The sequence below is a fragment of the Physella acuta genome, unplaced genomic scaffold (genome assembly GCF_028476545.2).
Source record: "Physella acuta isolate Inbredline_101_S28 unplaced genomic scaffold, ASM2847654v3 ptg000110l, whole genome shotgun sequence".
NCBI classification, from domain to species: domain Eukaryota; kingdom Metazoa; phylum Mollusca; class Gastropoda; family Physidae; genus Physella; species Physella acuta.
The window spans coordinates 76,721-82,500 of NW_026731630.1; the positions used below are offsets into that span (position 1 = coordinate 76,721).

A 5,780-nucleotide genomic window follows, 5' to 3' on the forward strand; every position below is an offset into this window, starting at 1 on the left:
TTTAATACTAGAAGCACAGGCAAAATATTATTTGTGTAAAAACATCAATTACGCAGGAAGCCTGTATCTAGCATAACAAGACAGGCCCTCACCTGGAATCCACAGGGCACGAGGAGGAGAGGCAGACAAAGAAAGACCTGGAGACTTGACATGGAAGAAGACACCAAGAAAATTGGATACACCTGGGGGCAGTTGGAGAGACTAGCCCAGGACAGAGACGCCTGGGAAGCTCTTGTCAGCGGCCTATGTCCCAGTAGGGACGACAGGCAAACCTAACCTGAACTAAAAACATCAATTGATCCCATCACTTAGAAGAGCCTGGTATGTCGGACGCCCAATTCCCTTATATTATAGTGTGGGGGAGGTGAGTTGCAAGACTGCCGGGAACCAAAACGGGTCTGCTCTCAACCCTAACCAGATATTTTGACTTTAAGCTGCGGCCTTCACGTGGCTCCGGAAGAGTGCCATTAGTCGGACTAAGCTCATGACCCCCCCTAGTGGGTGCGGAATGGCTAGTGGCAGCTAACAGCAGCTAGAGGTTTTTGATCTGTCCGAATGCCCCCCCCCCCACCCCCGCGACCAAGCTGGGTACCAGGCGGTAGGACGACGTCCTGCGTCTGGTGGGTGGGGAAGGAAAGCCCGGTGAGAGCCGACGGAGAAGCGACCGACGTGTAGCGATCAAACCGACACTAAACGACTTGCTACTACCACCATGTGTCGGAGTTTGCTACACTGAGGCCTGCCTGGCTAATGGAACTCAACTTCTGAGCCGGTTTCCGTATATATATATATATATATATATATAAAGAGAGAGAGAGAGAGAGAGAGAGTTAGAGTTTATATCTGGCGACACAACGGATTGAATGTTCTACTAAAATTCACCTTCATTTAGTTAACAATTAATTAAAGTAAAAAAAAAACAACATAAAAACAATTGTCAATGCCGGATATTTATTTTTTCCAGAAGTTTATTTTATACATTTTGTGTTCTGCAAGGGAAAAAAATAACATTAGAGTGTTAATTACAATCCAATGCATATATTTACAAATATTAAAATGAAAATACTATTCTAAACATACAGACTGTTCCGTATCATATCCTTTAAAAAAAATAATTTATAAAGTGCGCAAATACTTTTTGATCGCATACTTTTAAACTTGTACATCATTTATCAACGAATTTTTTTTTAAATTCAGTAATTCGAAAACGTTTCTATTTTTTTTTTATCGTCGCAACCCGTTTAGTAGGCTATGTCAAAATTGTGAAATTTTTTGCTGAGTAAAATATTGTACAGCAACTTTTGTGTTTAAGGTATAATTTTTTGTCTTTTTAAAATTGTATGAATAATAGAAGATGGGGTTAATTTGGTGGCAAGAGAGAGGCTGAATTTTTTGATTAGGATGTTACGATTTCGGATGTAGAAATGACGCAAATAATGTTAATAGCGAACGTGTAGGCAAAAGTGTTTCTTCCAGACTTTTTTGTCCGGGATGGGAGGGGGGGGCACTTAATATTTTCGGAGAGGGGGGGGGACGGTCAACATTTTCGGGAGGGGGGGGGGGGGTGGACACTGATAAATGTATATATTTTCTAAATAAATTCCATTTCGTTCCGGGTGGGGGTGGGGTGGAGACGGCAGCGAGCTCGGAGGGTTGCGGAACATGCGAAAGGAGGAATGGCTGTTGTGTGTTGATACGGCTGTAGGTTGAGGTGGGTGTTCGTATTGGCCTTTCATTTTGCGGGTATCTTTGACTAGCTATTAAGCCTGTTAAATTTTAGACGGAAGAAGATTGCGTTTAGAGCAAACATACAAACGAAAATTTAACTATATACATGTTTAACAATTATTTTAACAACCTTAAAACAATCATTATTTTTCAGCACTTTTTCACAAACTTTACCTTTTATTTCCCATGTTGAATACATTCGTAAGTGTCCCTTCTAAAAATTAGAGAAAATTAAGATTAAACTATTATATATGGAGATTTTATTTATTAGAATAGTTTTTGGATGAAAATAAGTTTATGTCATGTCGCTCTTATGATTTGGACACCTCTAGTTATAGTTTTCGAAATATTCACAATTTCTGTAGCGCAGTATCGAAAGTGAATATAAAAACAACAACAACTATAATCAAGCTATTTTTTTCTAAAGCTATTACATACTAGGTGTTGTATATCTGAACACAGCAAACACTTTTTGCTGCAATATTTTTATTTATTGTTTTGTTCACCGAGTATAGAAAATGTATTGTAATCATGCAAAAAAATAGAGATTTTTTACAAATCTTGATACTCTTGGGTAGAAAAACTAATTTTTGCAATATTGGTTCTGTACTTGTGTTAGTCTGTGGTCGTAATAACCAGAGGGACGTTTTAGCCAGGTAGACAAAATTTTGTATATAATTATTATATCCAATGTGTAGATTTTTGTAAACATTTTAGCAATTTCCATTTAACGAAAGTGAAAATTACTTCCAGTTTTTTAAAAGCTAATAACGTAAATACCGATTTTCTCGATGGAGGTGATTTCATATATAAGATTTAGATTAAAAACGCTGATTTCTGAATTTTTTTTTAAACCTTTAAAATATTGATGTGCTAATTTACTCTATTGTTTAAGAAAAATTAATGAATTGAGTACACTTTTAGCTAGGTGGATGAAATTCAAAGACATGTATGAAGACGAAATACAAGGTTATATTACATGTCTTCCTTGAACTTTTGCAATAATCTGTTAGAAAATACAACTGTGGTGACATACGTTGTAGTAAAGTGACAATAACAACTCTCTTATTTAAACTTGTGTCTTAACGTTTGAAAAATAGGCGTGACCGTAAGTAGGAAATGGCAGCTCAAGGTTATGAAATATTTATGGATTAGTTCCCTATAAAATCTTGCCAAGAATTCCCTTTTCAATTATGAGACATGGCTAGTATACATTCTTCACTTTTTACTTTCTCGTATATACGAAGTATAGAGAAAGTATTGTAATCGTGCAAAAAAAAAAAATCGAGATTTTTACAAATCTCGACGTTTTACACCTCACTGATACGGAAAAACATAATTTTGCAATCTTGTCCGTATGTCTGTGTGTGTGTGTGTCTGTGTGTCTGTCCGTGTGTAAACACGATAACTTGAGTACCATTACAGCTAGGTGGATGAAATTTCATATATAAGTATTTTATCAAAATCGTAGATCCGTATCAACTTTTGAGCGATTTCCGATAACCGGAAGTGGTACTTTTCCTATTTTGAATTTTTCAAAAGCCTATAACTTGAGTACTATTTCAGATAGATAAATGAAATTTCACATGTAAGTAAAAGATCTAATTCTCTACCTTCTGTTAAATTTTGAGTAATTTCCGTTGACTGGAAGTAGTACTTTACGCTACTTCCGATTTCTCAAAAAACTAATGTAAATTTTAAAAGTACTAATAATATTGCGCACTATTATGCGCTTTTTTATTTGGCGTTCACTTGGTGTGCAATTAATTTGTCTACGAGATTTTATTCTATTTTTAAAACTTTAAGTATTTAAAATGGATTAAAAATCATGTCTATAGCCCCAGTTCCCATCCCCTGTTATTTTATATAAGAATATTCGAGAAAGTTTAGGGGAGATCACTCTCGGTTTATTTTCCACTGTAAACCGAGCTTATTGAAGTTAAAATAAAGTAAAAATAAACCGGGAGTGATCTCCCCTAAACTTTCTCGAATATTCTTATATAACGTGGAATATAGACATGATTTTTAATTACTTAAACTTTGAAAAAAATAGAATACAATCTCATAGAAAAAAGAATTGTGCACCAAGCGAACGCCAATACAAAATGTGCATAATAGTGCGCAATATTATTAGTACTTTATAAATTTACATGCGGTTTGTGAGAAATCGGAAATAGCGTAAATTAGTACTTCCGGTCAACGGAAATTACTCAAAATTTAACAGAAGGTAGAGAGAATTAGATCTTTTACTTACGTGTGAAATTTCATTTATCTATGTGAAATTGTACTCAAGTTATAGGCTTTTGAAAAATTCAAAGTAGAAAAAGTACCACTTCCGGTTATCGGAAATCGCTCAAAAGTTGATTCGGATCTACGATTTTGATAAAATACTTATATATTAAATTTCATCAACCTAGCTGTAGCGGTACTCAAGTTATCGTGTTTACACACAGACAGACAGACACACAGACACAAAGACATACGGACAAGATTGCAAAATTATGTTTTTCCGTATCAGTGAGGTGTAAAAAGTCGAGATTTGTAAAAATCTCGATTTTTTTGCACGATTACAATACTTTCTTTACGAGAAAGTAATTAGAAATTGAACAATAGTACATGCTAAAAACATTGTGTACTTCTGGCGGCTTAAATTTGAATCGGTTGCAATGAACCTTAAAAAAAAATAAACACCTTTATACTTATATTATAAAAGAAAATGCTACTCATTATTTTAATGACTAAAAAATATTCAATACCTAACATGTGCGCAAAAATATGTTGCGCAACAATCATCATCTTTTGTACAGCTTCCACCTCTCAGTTTACAACAACTGTTTGATAAAGAAGACAACATAGGTATAAACATAAATATTATATACATATATATGTATATATATACATTTTCTCCTCTATCTTTTTATGCATATATATATATATATATATATATATATATATATATATATATATATATATATATATATATATATGCTAATTTTATAAAAAGTGTATTTAATTTAAGTACGATGCTCTGCATAAACAATGAATTATAATTTAAACAAATTGTTATATTTACAATCCTATTGAATGAAGATAGTTCGAGTAGACTCACCTGTCTGATACAACAAAGAGATTTGCCATACAAAGCAGAAGAAGAAGAACTGCGATCTTCATTTTAATCAGCTAAGTAAATCTGAAATAAATATCTTAAATATAAAGTTTTGCGTTTCTACACAGTTTCATCAAAGTAATTTTGTATAAACCAATGAATTAATTGTACATATTCCATTTTAAACAGATAATACATTTTACATTGCCCGTTAAAATACATTGTTTATTTATAATATAAAATTATTTTTACTTTTTTGCAGAGATATAATGCGGGAGTGATCTCCCCTAAACTTTCTTGATTATCCTTAGAAAAAACTAATGTGTACGGAAAGTAGAATAAGTTCCACTTCCATTACTGGAAATCGCACACAACATATAATATAAAAAAAATTATAATATAATACTTATATGCAAATTGTTGTCAATCTCGTTGTAAATGGGGTCAAGTTATTAAGTACACAGACAGACACACAGACACTTAAACACACACACAGACAAACAGACAAGATTGCAAAATTAATTTTTTACTACTCAGAGAGGTCTAAATCGTCGAGATTTGTGAATACTCTATTTTGTAATTTGCCCTTCTTTAAACTCCGTATACGAGAAAATGAGAGACTAAACATACGTAAACATAAAAACATTTTGTTAATGCAAATAAACATATATTATTAATAAAAACTACTTTACTACAAAGCTAACTTACAATAAAATTAAATGAAAGATATTATTAATTGAACCTTTTTCATACCAAATATTGAAATCATTTTATATAGCTCGTTGAAATATATTGTAAATATCAAATTTTCTAATTATTTTTACTTTTAATTATACTTAGAAAATATGTAAACATGAATATAATTTTTTTAATGCAAATACTTATATATTATCTTTAACAAATTATTTACTACAAAGCTAACTTACAATGATGTATGTCTTTCAGA

General features: G+C 32.6%; 1 long non-coding RNA gene across 1 annotated transcript in view; it reads right to left on the reverse strand.

Moving 5' to 3' along the window:
* Nucleotides 1–934: 934 nt before the first annotated feature.
* Nucleotides 935–5,780, reverse strand: part of LOC131934543 (uncharacterized) — a 4,910-nt gene continuing 64 nt past the window's right edge. The window contains exons 1-5 of the long non-coding RNA XR_009385803.1: nt 5,761–5,780; nt 4,838–4,918; nt 4,485–4,559; nt 1,903–1,942; nt 935–989 (exon numbers count right to left, since the gene is read on the reverse strand). The exon at nt 5,761–5,780 is cut by the window's right edge and continues 64 nt beyond it. This is a non-coding gene — a long non-coding RNA (uncharacterized LOC131934543). The remainder of the gene's footprint in view (nt 990–1,902; nt 1,943–4,484; nt 4,560–4,837; nt 4,919–5,760) is intronic.